Genomic DNA, 22,294 nt, shown 5'->3' on the forward strand with positions numbered 1-22,294 from the left:
CAATATGTCTCTAATGTCACTATGATATATAATGCCATAATATTATGATATTTAAGTTTAGTGATGTCAAAATGGCATGTCTAATCTTATTGGTAATTAAATTACCATGAGGATTCCAAAAGTATCTATGTGCTGAGTCCTTCAAAAGGCACATTGTGCTGAATCCATTACACAGGGTTCTTACTGCTTTTTTTTATTTTAATTTTAATTTTTTGTGAACATACTGTACAGAGGGGTTACAATTACATGGGCAAGATAATGAGTACATTTCTTATCAATTATTGCAGCCTCCTCCTTTGTTTACCCTTCACATCCCTTCCCAGCCTCCCCCATTCCCCCACCCAATTCCCTCCCACCCCCCCACCCCGGCACCAAAGTTGTAAAGTTTGTTTTCCACATGACAACATGTACTTCTCATAGTTGCAACGGGTCCACCTGTATCCTTAAACGACTTGTTTTTTCCCATTTCCTCCACAAATTATACCAACATCAAATATATTAGAAGCAAGGGATATGCTTTGGGGGAGGGACATACAAAGCAACAAAGAAAAAATCTTATAAATGAGTTAGAAGCAAATGCATGAAAGAAAGAAAACATTTAAATACATATCTAAGGTTTCATTTTCCTAACATCACATTATCTGACCTTTTCTGCTTGACTCATACATATACTAGATATTGCAAAGAAGAGAAACCATGGGACCTATATTTCTTTGGGCTTGGCTTACTTCACTTAATATAATTTTTTGCAAGCCTTTCCATTTTTATAAGTGTGCTGTGTGCTGTCATCCCAAAAGATTCAATGTTCTGAGTCCTTGAGAGGACAATCACACACACACACACACACAAAAACTCAGAGCATTACCTTGCACCTGCTTGGTTTGTGGGGTGGATGGAGAAGAGTCTCCCCCAGTGGTTGGGCTGAGGGGATCTTCAATTTCCCCAGACAGCTGCCTGGGTTGGGGGGAAGCCCTGAGCTGAGGTGAGGCTGCTTCTGCCATGGCCTGGTAGCCTTAAGGAAGAGTCAGAGCAGCACAAAGCCAGGGGCAGGAGCATGGCCGAGGTGGGGAAGTAGTGTGACTGAGGGGAGGACAAGGCGTGGCTGAAGGGGCACATAGTTGCTGCAGACAGGGGCACAGGGGAACTGGCATACTTGTGCAGCAGGGGCTGGGAAGCCTGGGTGAGAAGTGGGGGCAGAGAGAGAGAGAGAGCAGAGAAGAGAAGGCACATGCACCAGGGGTGGCAGCATCCATGACTGGGCTCCACTGCTGTAGGATCACAGGTCTGGGCCAGGAGCACAGAGGACACAAAGCCAGCACAGCAGGCACATCCCTCTCACAGCCCCAGGGAGGCTCAGAGGCCAGGTAGGCCCTGAGTCCAAGGCCCCTGCACCAGGAGCTCAGCTGTGGAGGGGGTGAGCTCAGCCCTGCCACCTGCCCGCCCCTGCCCCAGCCCCTTCTCCTGCCCTACCTGTGGCACCTTGTTTGAAACAGGTTGATGCTAGCTTGGACCCGTGGTGCCTCTTGGAGTCATCCAGCGATGGTGCACCCCTGTTCTCGTTGCAGCCCTGACCCGGTCTTGGTCCTCAGTGGAAGCCCCGCGGGTCTGCACCTCACGACCTCCCCCTACCCTACACCCCCCACGGATCCAGACCCGTGACTCCTGCCTCCCTTCTTGTGTCCCAAACGCGCCTCCCCAGCACCAGGCAGGCCAGCCCTGACTCTGCCACAAATGTGCCCCAGGAGTGGGGGATGGGAGAGTGGGTGTTGATCCTGGAATCCCATACCCATCCTTAGTGGCCAGTGTCCCAGGAAAAAGGCAGATGCAGGGATGGGTGAACAGGGGGCGCTACTGAGCCCCTGGCCTAGAGCAGTGGGAGCCACAGAGCCATGCATCTGCACCCTTTCTCTCCCTAGGGGAACCTGGTAGCTTTAGTCAGAGTTGGGGAGCAGCACCTCAACACCTGCCTTCTTGTGAGTTTTCGTTTTTTCTGGGGATGGGGGGGTGTTGGATGCAGAACATAGCCCTCCATTCTGTGGGAGCCCTTGTCTTTTGTGCTCGCTTACCCTTTCCCCTGAGGAGAGTTCCAGAAGAGCCCACTAGGGACGTGAGTGTACTACGGGTCAAATAGAAGGTGAATGTCTGGGAAGAACACGCCCCTCCAACACAGGTACACACTGCTGTTCCCCCCCCCCATTCCAGCTGTCAACAGCACTCACAGAGTGATCACATTTCCAAGCTCTGCCACCATCTGCTGGTGCTCCAGGCACATCTGGTTTCCTCATCCTCCCCAAAATCCACCAATCATCCAGAAGCATCTAGGCTGGAGTAGGAAGTTCATCCATGTATGTAGCCTTTAGGATATCATCCATTTCCCCAACACTGCCCCCACCCCAGGTCAGACACTTCTCTGGGTACACCATGACCTCCTGCTTGTTTTCAGTCCAGGCTCTGAAGAGCCACCTGTCTCAGGACTCCTTCGCCCAGAGTCCTGGCCTAGGGTTTTGGTGAATGGGGAGTCATGGCTGGTTATTCCCAAGGGAAAGTGTCTGGCCCTGGAGAAAGGGAGAGGCAGGGTGGTTCAGCATTATTAGAGCGGTGCTTCCTTGGGTCGAGCCCCTGGTTCTGACAAGGGAACTCCCGTGCTCCAGCTTGTACATTGTCCCAGATGAGGAACCAACAAACTTAGCAGGGGCACTACTCTGAGTCTATTTGTGTGTGTGTGTGTGTGTGCTTGAAAGAGAGACAGAGAGAGAGAGAGAGAGAGAGAGAGAGAGAGAGAGAGAGAGAGCCTGACTGTGCTCAGGTGAGTGATCAGTTGGCAAATTGCAGGTGCTGCATGGATGAGTCTACAGTCACTGTTCTGGATTTGTGTGTGCGTGTGTGTGTGTTTGTATTTGTTGTTCTTTTTTTCAGCAATGCCAAGTATGAGACCAACCATAATTTTTGTTTTCACCATCACTGTTTCATGGCTGCTTTGGGGAATATTTCTGTAGACATTCCTTCCCACCTCTCTCTTCCCCCTTTCCTATAGCCCACAGTAGCTGCTGGGCCTGCGTGGGTCTCCCCTAGGAGGCCTGTGTGAACCACACACCAAAGTTGATACCTTCTGTCTTAATCCTGAAGGCTTGTGAGCCTAGTGTGACCACAGCCACACTCTTCCAGCAGGACACTGTGCTCTCATTTGTATAGTTGGAGCTAATTCAAGGGTTGGGAATGTGTCTGCCAAATGTAATTAGGGAACAAGATGGAGGGGGTTGAGTATGGCAGGGGCTGTGAAGCTAGGAGGGTCTAGGAAGTGGTGAGGTGTGACATTGCAGATGGTTCACCACTACTGAGGATGAGAGGGCAACTTTACCCAGGGCATTGACGGTGTCCATTGGCATCTGGCCAGTGGGCTATGGGATCCCACTGGTTGTGTGTATTACCTCCCAGGGTAGTGCACTGGTGGGAAGTCCTCCCTGGAATCCTGCAGACTCTAATCTATGTCCTGCCTGTGCTATTTCCAGCTGGGCAGTGGTAGGGAAGTGCATTCCCCTGTTGGAGCCTGCTTGGTATCAGGCCATGGCAGTTAGCTAGGGCTTGCTGACTGCCAGTTTCTGTAACCTGATGTAGGCTGTCTCAAAAGAAAAGAGGTCCACTAACTTTGGAACCCTTTAAGTTTGATTGGGACAACTAAAATGCTACCTTTTCCAGGGTTTTTTGCTTGAAGCTGGCAATTTCCACTAACACCTGGGATTATGGGTCAAATTAGATGAACCATTTCAGCCAACAATCAATGACAATCAAAGTATTACAAGCAGAGTTCTCAAGCCAGATGGTCTCCTGCTATGAACGTCGTGCCTTGATTGCTTTTATGCAGCAGCTGTTGATTCTCCTCTGACTCTCTCTAGTGTGACCACCACAGTTGAGTGAAGGCTTAAATACTTGAGGCAGTAACAATTTGTTGCTTGTTTCAGAGCAGAGCAACACGTAGTACTAAAGCACCTGGTTGTGTGCCTTCATAAGTCCTGTAAATCCTTAGCGCGGGGCTCTCTTCCTGGGCTCTGCTGTGTCAGAGTGTAGGACGAGGCCCGAGCTGCAGTCCATTTAAATAAAACAGCTGTAGAGTCTGACTTTTGGTGGTCTTCTTGGTAGGGGTCCTACGACCTATACATAACATTGAGGATGTCACGGGGAGCAGAGGTTGTGACCTCACCATCTCTAGGCAGCCAGCTGTGAGTAGAGAGAATTCTCAGCCCCTGCACTGGACTCTGGGAGAATCAGAAACCAAAGATGCCTCGAGGATCCTTTATCTGCAACATGAAATTTGGGGGCCAGATGTGGTGGGCCATCCTGGCTGGCCTCAGGGGTAGGAGAGTAGACCCCTTGAGCCTGGCCTTCAGCTCATGGCAACCTCATTCACTCCTGAGTGGGGAATTGAGTGCCACCTATCGGTCAGCCGCTGGCCAGAGATCTTTGAGAAGATAGGCATCCCAGAGGCCCCGGAATCCAGCGAGCACACCATGGATACAGTCTTCAGAGCCAAAATAGTTAAGTTCTGTGGCACCAGGAGGGTGGGAAGAGGGAGAAGGGAGAACTGTGGGAGAGCTACATCAGGCTTTGCCCCAGCCACCAGGATGCTTACTTGAAGGGGATGGGACTTTGTAGTATTTTTGAAGACAGACGCTCATTTATTTATCCAACAAAGAGTTACAGTGTGCACCAGGATCTGGAGTGGTCATAGACAATGAGAGTTTCCAGTGCTGGTTCCACAGCACATGAAGAAACCTTGGTTTGAGCTGGATGCCGGTGCTTCATACCTGTCATCCTGGCTACATAGGAGGCTGTGATGGGCGGATGGATGCTTGAAGCCCAAGCAGGAAAGCCTGTAAAACTCTTATCTACAAGTAACTACCAAAAAGAAAACACCAGAAATGGATATGTGGCTCAAGCCATAGTCCGTTGGCCTTGAGTAAAAATGCTCAGGTACAGCACCTAGGCTCCGAGTTCAAGGTCCAGGAGTGAGAGAAAGGAAGGAAAGAGAGAAAGAGGAAGGAAGTCCGGATGGAGAAAAAGAGGAAAGGAAGGAAGAAGGGAGAACATGTGAGACTTGGTTTGGAGTCCCTGTAACAAGGTAGCCAACCACTTACAATCTATGTGGGGACAATTTCAGAGCCTAAAGCCAGTATGTAGGACCAAGCTACTGACACCTCAGCAACTTTCTGATATCCAGGAGCTGTGTGGTAGCCGACTGCAGAGGGAAGCAACCTCAGGTAGACACGAGGACTCAGGGCAGGTCACCAGGTTTCAATCGTCCCTGGTGCCAATGAGTTTATTTTCTGGTCAGATAAGAACAAGCTGTCCAAGGGCTAGGGAGGTATTGTAGTGAGGGAGTGTCTGTGGGGGGGGGGGGGGGGGAAGGAATAAGAAGGAAGAGGAAGAGGGAAGACGGTCACAGGTTTGAAGTGTCAGGACATTGTTGCCATGATTTCGCCTGAAAACCTATACCAAAAGTGATAGAGCCTTTTTCCCAGCCACACTGCTATTAAGAGTCCTGGCACATTGGGTTCACCATTGACCACCTGGCTATCGTCCACTGCAGGATGCCTGTGCAGTGCATTCTTGGGGACTGGGACTTTCCAGGGCTCAATCTGAAGTTGACACACCCGCCCTGTTCTTTCCTCCACCAGAAACAGAAGTAAGCTGGCCACTATCACAGGACAGCCAGGGAATGCGGGTGGGAGTAAGGACCCTTGTTGCCCCAGACTTCCTCAAGGGGGTGCGAGGACCCCGTGATTGCCATTCTCAGAGGAAGAGATGGGTCTGTTTGCTGGCTCAGCCTTTAGCCTAGATGGCAGATCTGGGATTCAGAGAGGGCAGACTGAAGGTTGGGCAGGTTTGGATAGAGGCTGGTGGGAAAACCAGAGGTACTGGTTTCTGACCAGGGTTGTTTCTCACAACCCAGGAACATTCCTGGGAGAGATCAGCCCTTTTCTCCTTCCTGAGAGAGAGGGACCTGGAGCCCTTGAGTCTGTGTCCCTTGGCCGAGAAATCCTTCCATTCCCACATACTGTGATTGGATAACTAGACCTCACCTCCCTACCCAGTGTAGAGGCAGCAGAGTGAGAGATCTTGACTCTTTGATAAGGTCAGGGGATCCTGAATATGCGATTGTATTTGAACATCCTGACTTGGTGCATGGTAAGTTCGATCTAAGATTACCATGATGTAGGACATAGATTCTAGAGAATCAGAGCAGGATGGGGTCTGTTCTGGGAGTCTTAAGTATTATGTGTGAGCTTTCAGTTCGCGTATGCCCACCTGCATCCCTTTCTTGGGTGGGTTTTTGTTAGAAAAAGCTTGAAACTAGGGACTGGGTCCTATCCCTTGTCATTATACTCAAAGCAAGCACTCTACCATTTGAGCCACAGCTGCACTTCCAACTTGTTTGGGTGGTTATTATTGGAGATAAAGAGTTCTCATGGACTTTGTTGGCAAGGGTGGCATCCAACTGCAGTCCTCAGATCTCAGTCTCCTGAGGGGATAGGATGACAAGCATGGAAAAGTATCTTTGGCCGGGTGGCAGTAGCTCATGACTGTCATCCTAGGTACTCAGGAGGTGAGATCAGAGGATCAGGGGTCAAAGCCTGCCTGGGCTGGAAAAACTCTGAAGCTCTTATCTCCAACGAACTGCCAAAAAAGCAGGAGTGGTGTTGTGTTGTGCCTTAAGTAGTAGAGTGCTCGCCTTGAGCTGAAATGCTCAGGGACAGCACCTAGGCCTAGGATTCAAGCCCCACAACTGAAAAAAGAAAGTAAGTAAAACATATTTGCCTGCAAAGGATGGTCCAGGTGTGGGATGGTCGAAGAGGGGGTTTCAGTGGTTGGGAGACCAGATGCTTGCCCCACTGTACAGACATTTCTAAGAACTCTCCAAGTTTACCCTAGCTTGAAGACACAGCTTCAAGAGGATGTGGCTTGTGGTAGGCAGGGAGTGGGCAAATGGTAGCAGGGGTGGGATTGCTGTGACTGTATTCTCTCCAATAAAGGATGTGTTTGGATGCTTGGTGACAAATTCTGAAGTGAAGGGTTGCAAGAAGTTTGTGGCCTTATGAGATGGTTTTCCTCTGGGTATGTGAAGTGGCTGAAACCGGAAGTCGCCAGTGGCTCAGAGCTGTCATCCTAGCTACTCAGAAGGCTGAGATGTGAAGACCATGGTTCAGAGCCAGCTTGGACAGAAAAGTCTGTGAGACTTGATGTCTAATGGACCAACAGAGAACAGGAAGTTTTGCTGTGGCTTAAGTGGGAGAGTGCTCACCTTTAGCTGAAAAGCTGAGGGACAGTGACCTTGCCCAGAGTTCAAACCCCATGACCAACAACAAAAAAAGAGGTGGCTAAGTTTTCTGCATAGCCGTGTATATGGTATGAAATGCCATGCTGGTCTATGAGACATTCCAGATATGTGAGAGATTCAATGTTTTGTCTACAGTCGGTCTGAGGTCAGTAGTGACACTTTCTTGGGGGTGGGATGTGATCCTAATGGAATGAGTTCATGGTTCTGTTCTCAGGGACTGCTGACCCCTTGGGCTGTCCCTGTGTGTGTGTGTGTGTGTGTGTGTGTGTGTTTCTGTCTGTCTGTCTGTCTGTCTGTCTGTATCTATGTCTGTGTGTATTTGAAGGTACAAGAAGTGGGCCTTGAACTCAAGGCCTAGGTGGTGTTCCAGAAATTTTGTGCTCAAAGCTAGTGCTCTGACACTTCAGCCACAGCTCCCCCTGTGGCTATTTGGTAGTTCACTGTATATAAGAGCCTCTCAGACTTTCCTGCAAGGGCTGGCTTTTAAAAGTGATCCTCAGACCTCAGCCTCCTGAGTAAGTAGGATGACAGAGAGGAGCCACCCGTGCCGGGCCTTGTGTGTGTGTGTGTGTGTTTTTTTGTATGTTTGTGTGTGAGTGAGTGTGTGTAGAAGTGGGTTGCAAAAAGGAGCGCTGGGCCCTTTGGTAACTTCTAACCACTATCTTGGGGGGGGTGTGCATGGGCTTTGTGGCTGAAGTCTGGGGGCTTGGAAGGGTGAGATGCTTGAAGGGGACTCAACACCATTAAATTATAAGACCAAGGGAACTTTGTGCCCTGGAACTGTCTACTCGCTTGGGCCTGGTGGTGGCAGGGGAGCTTGGGAGGACCTGGGGGTGGGGCCCTCAGGGAGTGGCTCCCCAGGGGGACAGAGAGTGTGACCAGCATTTAGTAAGGATGTGAGCCCTGTTAGTATGGAGCGTATTGGCATTGGTCAGACTCTGGGTCTTCTGATCATGACGTCTGAGGGGCGAGGCCAACCTTATTTTAAATCTTGACCTGTGATCTCCAGATCTCAGCCTTCTGAGTAGCTAGAATTATAGGCATGAGCCTCTGGCACCAGGCCTCTGATTCTTTTTGGTATATTAGAGTTTGAACTCAAGGCCTAGGTTTTCCTGTCAAGTCTTCTACCATGGGAGCTAAATCTTTCTGTCTTTGGCATTTTGAGACTCAATATATGCTCAGGCTGGGCTGGATCATGGTCCTCCTGTGACAGGCATGGGCCACCATGCGTGGTCATCTGTAGTTGGGATGGAAGACATGTTGCGCCATGCTCAGTCTAATGGTTTAGATGGATTATCCCAAACTCTTAGTCCATTGCAGCCGATTCTTGACCAAAGTTGAAGCTCTGGGTTGGGCCTGGAACCATCGGCCCTCAGTCTCCTCACAGGAAAGTTGTGAGGAAACAAAGGATCAATACAGGAGCATCTCTGGGCAGGGCCAGCATAGAGGGAGCGGTCGTCAGAGAAGGTTCTTGGCAATTCTGTGAGTATATGACAGGAAGATAGCTGGAAAGGGCTCAGATGGGGCCTGCTATTTATCATGTAACAGGTATGAGATTGTGAAACAAAACATGGCTCTCTTTAATCCTTACCCTATCCCCATGAGGAAATGGTTCCTTCACTGTGTTCAGTTTTGCATCTGGGGAAAATGAGGAATGGAGAAGCTGGATGGCCTACTCATGTGCCCCAGCTTACAGGAAGCTTGGCTGGACTTCTCTGTCATGCTCCCTAAGACTATGGGTGCTAATCAGTCCACTTCTTGTGGTAGGAAGTCCACTTCTTGTCAGTCATGGTGCTTGAAATCTGGGCCTGGGTGCTGTCCCCAAGCCCCTCAGATCAAGTCTAGCATTCTACCACTTGTACCACAGCATCACTCCGGTTTTCTCGTGGTTCTTTGGAGATAAGAGTCTCTGTCAGTCTGTCTGTCTGTCTGTCTTCTTGTCTCTGTCTCTCTCTCTCTCATAGGAACTTGTTGAATGGGTGCTGCAGGAGGTGGCTTAGTGTCCCCATGTGGCTGGGACCCAAGATGGCCCTCTAATTCTGGAGGTGCGCTGGCGTAAGGAGCTGTCTTGCTCAGCCTGTTGAACTAGCTCCCTGAGGTAAGCCCCTCTGTGCCCGGGCTAGACCATGATGGTTATTCATTGTCAGTCTGTCTGATGAGTCCTTCTCCACTACTCTCTGTTAAGGAAAGTGGATGAGGAGACATCACGTTGTCCAACTGCACAGCACTATCCCAGGGCTCTGATCCTTACCACCACATATCATGCTAGACATTGATTATAAGAAAATGAATTCACTCTATGTCTACTTTTGTTTTATGTCATTTTGGGGAGAGGGGGTGGTGTACAGAGGAAAGACCCCAGGCCTGACACCTCGTGGGGGACATTTTTTCTTGTGACAGAGCCAAGTCATTGCTGTGGATAAGAAGGAAGCCGCTATCAGACTGACCCAGAAAAATGTTCAAAGTTAGGTAGGCTGTTGAAGTATCAAACCCACCCATGTCTGCTTCCCACAACATGGAGGTTGCAGTGTGGGTGGCCTGGGACTGGCCCTAGGGGATTATAAATGGATGGTGGTGAACAGGTGCTGTTGGCTCTTGCTCATCCTGGCTGAGGTCTGATGGTTGTGACTCAGAGCCTGCCCAGGCAGGAGAGTCTCTGATATTCTTATCTCCCATAAACCACCTCCCCCGCACCAGAAAAAAAGTCAGATGTGGTGCTGTGGCTTAAGTGGTAGAGCCTCAACCTTGAGTAAAAGAAGCTCAGGGATGACACCGAAACCCTGAATCCAAGCCCTAGGACTCACAAAAAATAAAATAAATGAATAGTGGGCACCTCTTATGTTACTACCAAAAAGGATGGATTCAGTCTTCTCTCTGGTACTTGTATCCAAAGGTAGGGGGCGTACCTTGATGTTCCTCTTAACCTCTCCTTCTGTCTATTTTTTCTCCCGGCTTCAGCTACAGGATAGAAATCAGATCATCCCTCTTGATATTACCTTAAGTACCATCCCCTACCTTCCCTCCTTGGGATGGGGATCCTGGATTTACTCACCACTGGGAGGATGAGGCACTGCGGACATGGGAGTAAGTATCCCTGAAACTCATACTCTAACACACTTACTCACCTAGGCCAACTCAGAGTCTCCTTTTTCAAAGAGACTTTATCTCCTTGGACTAACTGACCTAGGAGAGGAAATTGATCCCCTGTAAATGACTATTTTAACTAGGGCTTGCTAGTTGACATGAGATAAACAGAAGCTCAAAAGAAAGGCTCTGGTGCCTGTCACCTCTGGCTCAGGCTCATGCCTGACATCCTGGCTACTCAGGAGGCAGAGATCTGAGGATCAAAGATCAAAGCCAGCCATAAGCTGGAAAGCCAGTGAGATTCTACTCTCCATGGAATCACCAAAAAGTTAGAAGTGGAGCTGTGGCTCAAGTGATAGAGCACCAGCATTGATCACAAAAACTCAGAGAGACAGCTCCCAGATCCTCAGTTCAAACCCAAATAAAGAAATGGTCCCATGTGTTGCCCCAAGACTGCCTGAGCCTTGAATGCTCTCTTCCGAAGTGTGATATATTAACGGTCTCTGGGTAGTGTATCAGAGCCTTCAGAAATTGGGTGGTAAAAGCCAGACCTTCCCCTTTGTGCTCTCTGAACACACACCAGCTGGTAGGCAGAGCTTGAAAGGGCCAGCAGCCTGAAGAGTAAAGAAGATCCCTCTCTGCCAGGGTGATTGGAGCAGGCTTCTTAGAGGCAGCACTTAAAAGGGGGTCTTGCTTAACAAGGAGGATCTGACAGGAAGCACACAGAGCAAAGATGCGGTAGATAAAGGACAACATAGCTGAGCATGTTCATTTCCAACCAGAGCTAGTGGTGAAAAACTCAGTAAAGATGGGCAAGTCTGTCCGGAGACAGGCCCAAGGTGTCACAGAAGAGCAGCTATCCAGGGTTGGGATTGTATCTTAGCAGTAGTAAGCTCGCCTAGCACGCAAGAAACCCTGGGTTTGATTCCTACGTCCCGCATACACAGAAAAAGCTGGAAGTGGCACCATGGCTCAGGTGGAAGAGCCCTTGCCTCCAGCAAAAGTAGCTCTGGGACAGTGCCTGGGCCCCAAGGTCAAGCCCCAGGACTGTCAACATATAACAGCACTCCAAGGAACCTGGATGACAGGTGAATGGCCATGCCCTGTAGCTCTTAGTAGATCTATCCATGCTTTGTGTCTCCTTTGACAGAGGGGATTTGGACACTCCTTCTGCCCTGGGCAACCCTGGACCTGGTTATCAGCAACCCTCCTAATGTCTTCCACCTGGATATGGAGTAGCTCGCCCCAGAAATCCTCAGGTACCAGTTGGTAGGTGCGGGGGATACAGGGCATCCACCAGATTTCCTAGTGGGTCTGATCTGCCCCAGATGACCAGGCCATCCAGAGGAGATGGATGGGAGCTTAGAGAGGGGTAGTGATGTGAAGGAGGCCTTTAATGCCCATGGTCCTACCCAGATTCCAAGCCTCACTTTGCTGTCCCTGAGGGAGGTTAAAGAGTGTCTAGGTGGTACTATCTAGAGGAGGACTAGGTGGGAATTCTTAAGAATGAGAGACCATAAGCCTTGTGCTGGTGGCTCACACCTGTCATCCTGGATACATGGGAGATTGCGATCCAGAGGATCTTATTTCCCAGCCGAGGCAGGAAAGTCCCATGAGAGTCTCATCTCCAAACTCCAACTGGAAGTGGGCCGTGGCTCAAGTGGTAGAGCAAGTGGCTGAGTCTGGGAGATGCCAGTGGCTAACAACTGTCATCCTATCTACTCAGGAGGCTGAGATCTGATGATCACAGTTCAAAGTTAGCTTGGGCAAGAAAGTCTGTGAGACTATCTTCAGTGAACCACCAGAAAACCGGAAGTGGTGCTCTGGCTCCAGTGGTGGAGCGCACACCTTCAGCTGAAGAGCTGAGGGACTGTTTACAGGCCCAAAGTTCAAACCCTATGACCAACAACCAAAAATAAGGTGGCTGAGTGTTCTTCATAACGTTGTGTACAGTAGGAAATGCTATGCTGTGTTAGGAGCCATTCCAGATGTGTGAGAGGCTCTGAGTTTTGTCTACATTTGGTCTGAGGACAATAATGCCATCTTATCGGGGTTTGGGATATTCATGTGCTCAGGGACTGCTGAGGCCTTGGGCTACCTGTTTTGTGTGTGTGTGTGTGTGTGTGTGTGTGTGTGTGTGTGTGTGCGTGCGTGCGTGTATTTTTCCCTCATCTTTCTCTGTCCACTTCCTGAGTGCCTGTCTGCCTATTCCTAATTCATATGGTGCCCCTCTTCCATGGCAACCTTGCCTTTAGCCCCCTATTAGGATCTATAATGAGTCCTAAATTGCCAGAGACCTGAATATTCTAGTTTTTCTTTGGGGCCCAAGTTTGACTGTCCATATCTTTGTCCACTTCCAGAGGATTCTGGGTCAGCAGGGCCAGCTAGCATATGTTCTCCCCTGCCTCTGGGTGGGGGGCAAGTTCAGTCGTCATGCAATCCTGTCCTTTTCTTCAGCTGGGCCTCTGGCTGCATATCCTACTCCCAGCAGGCTGGCAGTGGAGTGGAGGAAGGGTGGTTGCCAGTGGCTCTGGCCAAATCAAGCTTCATGGATGACTGAAGGTTGACCCAGCAAGGTTGATCAGGGTCTACATGGGAGGTGAGGCCAAGGTGGCTTGGAAGTATTGGTCGATGTCTTGTCTCAGGCAAGTCTATCTTATGGCCCTAGCAGGGCCTCTCAGGTCCTTCTAGACAATTCCAGATGTCCAGAATACAGAGGCACAGATTTTGAACTCTAGGGCAAGGCAACTGGGGGATGAGAGACTGGTTTGGCCAGTACCTCAATGTTCTGGGGCATTATCCTTGACCTGGCTATGTCCTCCTTGTATAAGTTCACTTCTTAACCCAGTGCTGGCCACACACCGGCCACTTGTAGTGTGGAAGTGGCAGGAGCGGAAGTGAGATCTAGAATGACCAAAATCTGGATTTATGGCCTGATTGGGGTGCAGGGTGTCTTTAAAAAAAAATCTTAGAGCTGAAACTCAGACCTTGGCACTGTCCCTGAGCTTCCTTTGTTCAAGGCTAACACTCTAACACTTGAACCACAGCTCACCTTTCATCTATTTTAGTAGCTTAGTAAACAGAAGTGTCTCACATATTTTCCTGCTTGGGTTGGCTTCAAGTTGCCACCCTAAGAGCTCAGCCACTTGAGTATCTTGGATTGTTGGTATGAGCCACTGGCACCTGCTAAGGATGTGTGTGTGTTTGTGTGTGTGTGTTTGTGTGTGTGTGTGTGTGTGTACCAGGGCTTGAACTCAGAGCCTCCGTGGTATGCTTTAGCTTGTTTGCACAAGGTTGCTGCTGTACTATGTGAACTACAGTAGCTCTACTACCCATCTTTTTGGTGATTCGTTGGAGATAAGAGTCTGCCCAGGCTTGCTTTGAATCTTGATTGATTCTCAGGTCTCAGCCTTGAGTAGCTAGGATTATAGGCATGAGCCACTGGAACCCAGCTGTAAGCCTGTATTTTCATAATCTCTTCTGTTCTAACAGCTGTCTTCTTGCCCTGGCCTAGATCTCTGACCTCCACATCAGCTCCCAGCAGCCCCTGACTGTGTGAAGAAAATAAAGTTCAAACCTGATCCCATTTCTTTTTCCTCAGGGGAAGAGGTTATGTTTCATCTGAAGCCAGGGTTAGGAGGGGTAGCTGTAGATGGGTGCTCAGATGGAGAGAGGTAGTCTGTTTTAGTCAAGAAAGAAACTGTGGCCAGATGGTAATAGCTCATGCTCTCATATTCCTAGCTCCTCAGGAGTCTGAGATATGAGGATTGCCATTCAGAGGTAGCCCAGCTGGAAAAGTCTGTGAGACTCTCTTCTGCAAATAACCACCCAAAAGGTGGAAGAAAAGCTGTGGCTTAATTGGTAGAGTGCTAGCCCTGAATGAAAAAAGTATGGGACAGAGCCCAGGCCCTGAGATCAAGCCCTAGTCCCAAGATGCTTATGCGCATACTCACAGATACACACACACACACACACACACACACACACACACACACACATACGCACACCACAACACACACAGGAAGATGGTTATGATGAGCTGAACTAGAACTGGGGACAGTCCTGAGGCATAGTCACAGTAAACTCTCAAGAGATACATCCATGTACAGGTCCAGAGGTCCATGGGAAGGACAGTACGGATGCTCGTTTGTAGTCGGCCCATGATTGCAGACCTTCATCTGCCCCTGAGCACTGGTGAGTAAAGCATGCCTCTGAACCCTGGGACTCCAGGGACAGCGACTGCTACAAGCAGCAACCTGGCTATGAATTCCTGAGACAAATTCACACTCTTGTGATACCCGCATGAGTGGGCATTACCTGGTGTGATATCTTGCAGCTTCTGTCCCTCCTGGCCCAGAACCGTGGTCTGAGATGTCAATTTACTGCTCAGATATACATTACACCCACGATATATGCCATTCTGATTATCTCCATGTCCCAAGGCTCAACCCATTTCTGGTACTGTCGCTTGCTCTATAGTTAATGGCCTCCAAACAGGCTGCTCTCAAGACTTATAAGACACCTAGACATTGGGAGACACTCAGTGGCCCACTGGAAAGTACTCTGCCTAGAACAACAGAGGGAGGTTCAAGCAGGCCAGGTGTTGGTCATGGGGCTTGAACTCTGGGCCGGGCGCTGTCCCCAAGCTCTTCAGCTTACCACTTGAGCAGCAGAGCCACTTCCAGTTTTCTGTAGGTTCCTTGGAGATCAGAGTCTCCACGATTCCTAATTGGGCTGGCTTTGAACAGTGATCCTTACATCTCAGCCTTCTGAAGAGGTAGGAGGACAGGTGTGAGCCACCAGTGCCCGGCTGATCTGGCCTTTCACCACAATAGACTAGGAGCTCCTGAAAGCTTTTCTTTATTTCATCTGTGCCAGTACGCGGGCTTGAACTCACAGCCTGGGCACTGGTCTCTTAACATTTTCCCTCAAGGTTAGCACTCTACCACTTGAGCCACAGCTCCATTTCGGGGTTTTGGTAATTAATTAGCAAGATGAGTCTCACTAACTTTCTTCCCCTGAGCTGACTTGACCCACGATCTCTTTCTCAGTCTCCTGAGTAGCTAGGATTTACAGGGGTTGAGCCACCACTGGCATTGGGCTAGAAGGTTTTCTTAAGCAAGCTTTCTTCCCTGCATTTGCCTTGACTCCTCCATGCACAGGAGGTCTGAGGGTCAGGATCTGTGAAAAATAAGCTTCCAGCCACAGGAAATGGCTGGGGTACCTGGTAAAAAGCAAGCTAATCTTCCCCCTGGTCCCCATTCTGGGACCCAACCGTGTACCCTACGTGTGACTCAAGTACAAACCTTGACCCAGCCTTGAATGTCCTCCCAGACTTGTCTGAAGCCACAGAACCTTCATCCCACCCACACCATCTGCTCTACACCACACCTCAGGACCTTTGCCCATGTTGCACCTTCTGCCTGATACCTTCTCTCCTGAATCCACAACTTAGAACTCCTATGGAATTTTGGCACTGGTTATATCACCTCGTGGAGCATGTCTTTCCTTCCCTTCTCCCTCTTCTTTTTAATATTGAGTTGCTAGAGATGGAACTTTTGCAGGCTGACTGACAAATGCTCTATCTTGGTGTGTGTGTGTGTGTGTGTGTGTGTGTGTGTGTGTGTGTGTGTGTGTGTGTGTGTGTGTGTGCATGTGCATGCCAGTCTTGGGGTTTTAATTCATGGCCTGCATACTATCCTATCCCTGAGCTTTTGTGCTCAATGCTAGCACTCTACTACTTGGGCCACAGCTCTACTTCTGGCTTTTTGGATGCTTAATTGGAGAAAAATGTCTCATATAGACTTTCCTGCTTGCAATTGGGATCCTCAGATCTCAGCCTCCAGGGTAGCTTACAGGGGTGAGCCACCTGCACCGGCCATCTACACTACTTCTTACCTATAACCTCGGTCCTCCTCTGAGTCCCAGAAGAATATGTCTCACCAGGCTCACTTTTTTTTGCCAGTCTTTGGGCTTGAATTCAGGTTCTGGCCATGTTTCTGAGCTTCTTTTGTCAAGGATATCACTCTGTCACTTAAGCCACAGTGCCACTTTTGGCTTTTTCTGTTTGTGTTTACTGAGCAATCAAACTCAGGGCTTAGTGCGTGCTAGGTAAGCACTCTACCACTAAGCCATATTCACAGATCAAGGCTCAATTCTAATAGGAATTATGAGGATGAGATTGATTGGCATACCCCTTTCAGCATAGATATTGCTGACTATTTCTTATCTTTGCCAAGATTTGGGACCAGCCTGTGACTCAGCATTGAGGAATGATAAATGAGTGATAGCGACCATGCCGCAGAGGTATAGTCTCACATTCTACAGAGGGATAGAGAATATGGAGCCAGAAACTTTGACAACTCCTACAGTATAGGTACTGTGGTCTCCCTGGAAGCAGTGGCTGGCTGCTAGGTGTCCCATCAGGCTTCATTTATTAAATGGCAGAAAAGGATGCTATGTTCAACCTTCCGGCTCAGACTTAGTACAATTCAAGGCTTGTCCCAGCTTGCCCAGGTTGGAGAGCTGGGCATGGGCAACCTGCTGAATGCTTTTCATCCATCCATCATCCATCCATACACAGAGACATGGAGTTATTGCCTCTATTTTTGGGGTGGGGACAGTTCTAGGTTTGTACTATGAGCCTAGACCCTGTCCCTGAGCTCCTTTCCTCAAAGGTAGTGTGCTCGGCCCTTGAGCCACAGCCCAATTAATGTTCGTTTGTTTTTTTCCTGTGATCTCTTAGAAATAAGAATGTCTTTGACTTTCCTGTCCTGGTTGAATTCAAATTGGCCTTCTCTATATCTTAGCCTCCTGACGAGTTAGGATTACAGGCAGGAGCCCGTGACTCCTGGGTTTTTTTTCTTCTTGTTCTTTTTTGTAATCATAACAATCTGAAATCTTCACGCTGTCATTCCAATGGTTTGCATTATAAGTAAACTACCCAAGCCTGGAGTTCTAATGCCAAGACTGCCACCCACAAATTGAAGGTGATCCTGACAAACTCATTCCTATTCATGTGAATGCTAATGGAATGCTATAAAAGTAATAATTAAATTTGCAATTAATTCATGATTCTATTTTAGAATGCCACATAAAAATTATTAGATTTATATCTTCCATTCTAGCACCATGGTATGATTCCCCTAATGGAAGGTTATTGACTAATTTTTAATTAATGCTTTTATAAGTATTCAAACATGATACTTCATTAAATGGAGGCATAATTTGATAATTAATAATTGGTTATTATATATATATAATTTAATATCCTCACATTCCCTCTCTCTCTCTGCATATATATATCTACACGTCTATTTTTATCTATCTATCTATCTATCTATCTATCTAAGATATAACTCTCATGAACTTTAATTAGAATTATTTTGCGAATATTTTGGAAGACTTTGTTTAGCCACGAGATTATAGATTGAACTACAGCACAAGTGACCCATGTATCCACATTTGTTTGGGATTTTATTGAAATATCTTTAGAAATGTTTGTTATCTTATCAGCCTACTTATTATAAACGTAGGAAAAGAAACACCAAGTATTTGGTTGAACATACAGCTTTACTGATGTTAATGAAAACTCCTCAAGTTGATTTTTCTTTAGAACAGAAAATGCCACAATAGCCATTGACCCATCATAAGTGCCATACACTCTACTTAAGTCAAGATATTGTTAGAGATATCTCCATACTGAAATAACCCTGTCAATCAACCTGCCAGAAATTATTATATGTAGGAAGTGCTCTTATATACTTCAAGCTTTTATTGAATGGAAGAGTTCAGACATTACCGTCCCCACTAAGATTAAATGCTTAAAAAGGTAAGACATTTTGCTTTAATGCCTTTCTTTCATTTTCTCATACACATTTGCAAGTAAGGAATGATTCTGATGTAATAATAATACAAAGGTGACGTGTATCAACACAACATCTATGATCTAGTCTTAATTTGGTTAGTTACTAATTGGCTCCAAAGTTTGTGGATATTTATATTTTTCCTGGGCAAATTGAGCTACAAAAAATGTCCCAAAGGAGCGTTTCAATTCTAGTATCACTGTTTGTGTCAAACTGCTTTACATTCTACATCCTCTAATGTGGATATAGGGTTATACTGTGGAAGTTTTCTCCTCAGAGAGTGAGTACTACTCTATTGCTTAACATGGACAAAATACCTTCTTACATAGACTGGGTGTGTGCACACAAGAAGTGGTAGTTGAACCATGTTCTTAGAAGTTTGTACAGATGAAATGGCAATAGGACAACTATAAACTGAAAAGGAATGTATAAAAAAGAAGGAAGGCACAAAGTCGAATGTGTCCAGGAAATGCTGAAGTGTGAATTCAAATAATGTGCTCAGGTATGATGGTGTTTTCAAAGTACAGCTTCAGAAAATGTAGTTGGATACCGTGAGGAAAACTGTTTTAAATTATTCTGAGTTAATTTTACAAATAGAAGCCCCTAACTCTGACTCTAATTAGCCAAAACATCATCAACATAGGGACTATTTTCCAAGTGCAAAGTGAGAAAAAGAGGGCTCATTACAGTTAGAGTTCAGGTTGAAGTAATGACAATCACATAACTTTTCTTATGTCTTCTTTATTTTGAAGCATTAAAGTAGGAAAAAGCCAAGTAAATATTTTGCATGTACCTAAATTAAGTGGGACATATTATATTGGTCTCTTTTTTACTTGGAATTTATAGATTATTTCTTTTGTACTCTAAGTTGGGACAATGATTTGCTGTCAGTTATTTTCTTCTCTCTAACATCTTTTACCCTTCCACTTACATAATTTTTATTTAAAGAGACATACTTGAACTTGCAATTCTAAATTCTTCAAAATTATCTGAATTTCTTCATACTTCTGGCAGCCTCCTATATTTTTCTCAAGGGAATATTCTTCACTACCATTTTTGTCCTATTTGATATTGGATTTCTTTCTGCCTAATTCAGTCCAAGATATACATTAGACTCATGCAGATATCTCAACACTTGTACTACCATAAAATCCTATCTTACTTAGAAATCGTGATTTTAGAACATCTGGAGAAGTGGCATTTGTCATGTTTGAATGACCCTAAGTGACACTTACATGCAATCAGGTTTTACACAAATATGCCACTCAGTCGATGACTGAATTGACAAAATATGATATATACACACACAGACACACACAGACACACACACACACACACACACACACACACATATGTATACATACACATATATATGTACACAGTGGAATACAATGCTTCTAATTCATAAGGAAATTGAAAGACTTGCAAAAATCCTACTAAGTAAAATAAACAAGACACAAAGAAACAGATTCCATGATTTCTGTCATTTGCAATAACTAGGAAATGTCTAGGATAGTCCTGGCAGATGAGCAGAATATATCAATAGCTATGTATATATAACCATATAAGATGATGCTGAGCAAAATGAGGTCCTAGATATGGAAACAGAGTTTTTTCTTTGTCGTTGTTCTTTTTAATGTACTATGTGATTTCTTTTTTGTTTTGTGTTTTCCCCTATGGTTTATCCCCTGCTGTATTTGATTTCAGTATCCTGTGTATTTTATATACATTTATCTTAATTTGGCAAGGGAAGAGGAACAACAAAATGGAGAGACAAAGGACAAACCAATACAATAGAAATACTCACAAGACAACATATTGGAAATTTACATTACAACTTCTGAGGGGTATGAGGTGAGGGAAAAGTGTGAGAAAAATGAGGGAGGGGCAAAATGTTTGACATATTATGTACTCACTACCTTACAAGTACTGCAACCCCATCTATATATCACCTTGACAATAAAATTAAATTAAAAAATAAGCTACAAATAATTTCACTGTAATGCTATAGTAAATGTCATTCTATGTGTATTAACTTTTTTAGAAAATGAACACTATATGGCTTCTAATTTGAATTAATTACCCCTTTATCAGAGGGTCATCAACTTGAATGTTATCTAAGTATACAATGTTTTCACAATATATTTGCCATAATTTTGAAAAAAACATTATTTTAATACTGCCTCATACTAAACAGAAAACCGTTCAATTCTATGGAAACTCCTAACTTTTAAAACTGAATAATTGTAAGAGGATAGAATATACGTGTTCTTCAAAATTCCTATGACTACTATTTATTCATTTTCAAATTCTGAACATGCCATACCAGAGACATTCAAAACAGTACCTATTTGCATTTTATTCAGTTCTGCAATAGATGCAGTTTCCAATGGGGCATTGCATATTTAAAAGAGAACAGAAAAAATAGCCACATTCTGGTAGAAGATAAAACTATGAAGTATATATAATAATTAATTCCTCAAGAGCACACATTCGTTCATCAAAGTAAGTTATTATTTCTATGACAATCAATCCCAAGGTTTTATGCCGTAAAGTCAAACTAGCCTAACAGGTTCCAACATGTAAGGTACACCTTAAAATCCCTAAATTCACATCATGACTAGCTTATCACTATTGTGAAAAAGTATTACACTTCTCCTAATGGGATGCTGTTCCTTTGGTGGAAAGAATGCTACACTAAACTTTCCTGCATCTCCTTTTCTCCCCAGTGGTATTCTTGAAATCCGAACACTTGCAAATATTATATATACTTAGATATATTTTTTTTATCTATCATAGACATTCAGGAGGATAAGATCTGAAAATTATGGTTCAAAGCCCACCGAGGCAGGAAGGTACCTTAGATTCTTATTTCCAATAAACTTCCCAGGAAAAGCCAGACACAAGTGGCACTGAGGTTCAAGTGAAAGAGCAGTAGCCTTGAGCAAAAACAAGCTCAGGGATAGTGCCCAGGGCCAGAGGATAAGCCCTAGGACAAACCAAACAACAGCAGCAAAAAAATAAAAACAAATCCCAAACCTAGCATTTTTTATCATTGTATACAAAGGTACGTAATTAAGGAAATTTCTTCCTGTGTTAAGTGTAGGTAGAAAAAAAAAGATGTCACACAATTACACTCTTCATACCATGTTATACTAAAGTCTCAAAAATTGCTCTTTTTCTAAATGTATAAATTAGTATCATCCATTTGTTGGCAACTCTTGTCTAGATTATCACATTATCATACTATATATGAACTGTTGGAATTATCTATTAACTCAGTTCTAATTATATCTCACTTGAAAGAATATTCTAGGCAAATAGAATGCCAGAATTATTTCTGAATTTGCAAATTAAATCTTTTACTTGAAAAGAATTTTGTATCCAATAGAATATGAAATTACAAAAAAAAATATTTATTTTAAATCTAAATTCCAATTAGCCAGGTCTACAAATTCCTACATTAGAGGAACTTCTCTATTTCTCCATGCTTAACATTTTGTAATCCTTCATCATTTCTTTGGAATCCAACAGAATGATACTTACTTTTTCAAATTTTTGGTTGGAAATCATGAACCATCTAGGAATATTCTGTAATGAAGAGAGCATTTAAAACACAACTGAGGATTATATATGAGTTGCATTTCAATAGGAAACTTGACTTCTCAAAACATAATGACAAACTTCCCAACTCTGTATTATGTTCTTCTTCTTTGGTTTGTTTTATTGACACGAAATTATACTACCTGGTCCAGGGAAGGTATCACTTTGTAATTCCACTCCTGTCTTAGTCTGAGTGCTAGAATTCCATACTTGTATCACATTGCCCTGCTATAGTTAGATGGTTTATTTAATCTAGAAACAGACTAGCAATTCTGAATTTCTCTGATGATCTTATCCACTAGACTGACTGCTCAGGATGTTTATGTACAATTTAAAAAAGATGTTCTAACATTTAACACAGGATATTAATATTATCAGATGCACGTGCAGTGGTCTCTGATTCATTCCT

At 45.5% G+C, this 22,294-nt stretch overlaps 1 pseudogene; it reads left to right on the forward strand.

Annotated features, from left to right (window-relative positions):
* Positions 1-4,302: 4,302 nt before the first annotated feature.
* LOC122100781 overlaps positions 4,303-22,294 on the forward strand; it is a 48,530-nt pseudogene continuing 30,538 nt past the window's right edge.

The sequence above is a fragment of the Dipodomys spectabilis genome, unplaced genomic scaffold (genome assembly GCF_019054845.1).
Source record: "Dipodomys spectabilis isolate Male_0828 unplaced genomic scaffold, ASM1905484v1 ptg000601l, whole genome shotgun sequence".
NCBI lineage: Eukaryota > Metazoa > Chordata > Mammalia > Rodentia > Heteromyidae > Dipodomys > Dipodomys spectabilis.